The 2,340-nt window shown below is 44.9% G+C and overlaps 1 pseudogene; it reads left to right on the forward strand.

Moving 5' to 3' along the window:
• Positions 1-850: 850 nt before the first annotated feature.
• On the forward strand, positions 851-1,809 carry LOC144143424 (uncharacterized; annotated as a pseudogene).
• Positions 1,810-2,340: the final 531 nt, after the last annotated feature.

The following is a 2,340-nucleotide window of genomic DNA, read 5'->3' on the forward strand; positions in this document are numbered from 1 at the left end:
CTCCGAGGGCTTTAGCCGCTGCTTTGTTTTATCGGCGGGAAACGCTGTTCAGGGTCCGCAGCTCATCGAACCATCGTAATCCGGGGCGGTCAGAAACTTTTCTCTGTCTTCTCCTCTCATTCGCATCCTCACCGCTTCAAAACATTTATTGGGATCTCGACCGGAACGTTCACTTTCGGCGTGGGGGCTGTGTCTTGGGAAGACGTAGAAGGGTGCCGTAGGGTATGCGCTAATGTGGGCCGGATTAGGAGCGACGAAGACGAGCTGTATGTAGAGCCTTCGCCCAGGCTGCACAGCCCAAACGTTCATAATCAGGCCCACATCCTTTTAAATAATGTAAATCGGTAACCTTGAACTGAAATTAGTTCGCGTCGTCATCCTCCATGGTTCGCCTCATTCCTTCTGCCGCCACGTAACAATATCTATGTCGTCCGAAGCCGAAAGCAGCATCGGGTTCATGGGTTAGTCTGTTAGAGAAAACCTCTAAGAAACTGAGCAGAAACGTTACACACACATATTCAGCAACAGTTGCGCCGTGCGGTTCATCGACTGGCTCCCAATTTTCCGTCTGGCTTTTCCTAGGAACCGACGCGTATATACAAACGTGTAGCTATTATCCACCGATGCGACGACCAGTGGCGCCCGCGACGGATAACAAACCTGACGTCATCGCCAAGAACGCATAAAAGCAGAAGACATCGTGTATCCTGGCACACACATATTCAGCAACAGTAGCGCCGTGCGGTTCATCGAATGGCTCCTAAATTTCCGTCTTCCTTTTCCCAGGTTGTGCTTACGTGTATGTAAAAGCTAGCGGGTCAGTTGAATTTACGGTTCCCACTGTGGCTGAATAACTATCGTGGCTGACACGTGTATTTCTTGTCATGAATCTGTGAGGGACACGACACATTTCTTGTGCTCGGATTGTAAATACAGCTATCATGTAGGCGCATGCTCAGGAGGTACAGAAGCAGACTACAAAAAGTAATCTCCAGCAGCGTAGAGCACATGGAACTGTGCAACATGTATAACGGCAAAAATCGAAGCAGTCAAAGCACTGAATCCGAAAAAACGGAAAACGGAATGAACCTTACGAAGGAAATAGGTGAAATTCGCAGAAAATTATATTTACTACTTACGTTGAAATCACAAGTCGACGCTTTGGAAGGCGCTGCTGCCACTGTGCATGCCATTGAAAGGTCAATGCAGGAAATGTCAAGCAAGTATGATGAGGCGCTTGCCGAATTAAAACGTCAAAATGCTGACATGAGCAGTTTAAGAAAGCGGGTGAAAAAACTCGAAGCACAGACAAACGAACGAGAAGTGGAAATTCTTAGGCAAGAAGTTAATAACCTTGATCAATACAGCAGACGTCTTAATCTGGAAATCCATGAGCTTGCCGAACAGACTAAAGAGAAAGTGATACAAAAACTGAATCTTCTCGCAGATGAACTGGAACTTCCTAGGCTATCTGAAAACGATATTGAAGCCGCTCACCGGCTGGGTTCTGGGGCAGGCGCAGACGGGAAAGATAAACCATCGCCTAATATAGTGCGCTTTTGAGCCCGCTATACCCGTGATGCTTGGCTTGCAAAAAGACGTGAACTAAGAAGGAAGAAATCAAAGGTTTTAATCAACGAACAACTGAGTGCTCAAAACAAACACTTGTTCTGGCACATGAAAACAAATGCAAGGGAAATGGAATACCAGTACGCGTGGGTCAAGGATGGAAAATTCTTTGTTTGGCGCAGTCAACATGACGGAATACTAAGGATTAATGGAGCCAGTGACCTCGACCAAATCAGATAGCACCAGGACTTCACTAATTTTCTTACGCCATAAAGGAACATGCCTACACGCGATACAATATGTATTTATCACGATGCTGCCTCGTTTAGACAACGCAGGGCGTTAAATGGCAACAAGCAATTTTCATTACTTCATCTCAATGCGCGAAGTTTACGAAACAAGCATGATTCCGTCAACTTTTTTTTAGATGCCTTAGGTCATACTTTCGACTTTTTAACATTCACTGAAACCTGGTTTTCTAGCGAATGCCCTGTTGTAAATTTTTCAGGGTACAACTGCATCTGAGTTTCGCGAACAAGCAAAAAGGGTGTTGCTATATATGTAAAAAACACCTTCAATTACGAAGTGGTTCAATAATACTCATTTATAGATGCTGACTACGAATGTGTGCTTGTAAAGTGTTTGAATACAATGTTGGTAGTACTTTACTGACCTCCAAATGGTGCTACAACCTCATTTATAGAATTTCTTCAGCGTATTTTGGAGTATTGTTCGTGCGTTGGTGTACCTACCATCGTAACCGGTGATTTC

The sequence above is a fragment of the Haemaphysalis longicornis genome, unplaced genomic scaffold (assembly GCF_048455015.1).
Source record: "Haemaphysalis longicornis isolate Haplotype H1 unplaced genomic scaffold, Haemaphysalis longicornis Haplotype H1 scaffold_6, whole genome shotgun sequence".
Lineage (NCBI taxonomy): Eukaryota > Metazoa > Arthropoda > Arachnida > Ixodida > Ixodidae > Haemaphysalis > Haemaphysalis longicornis.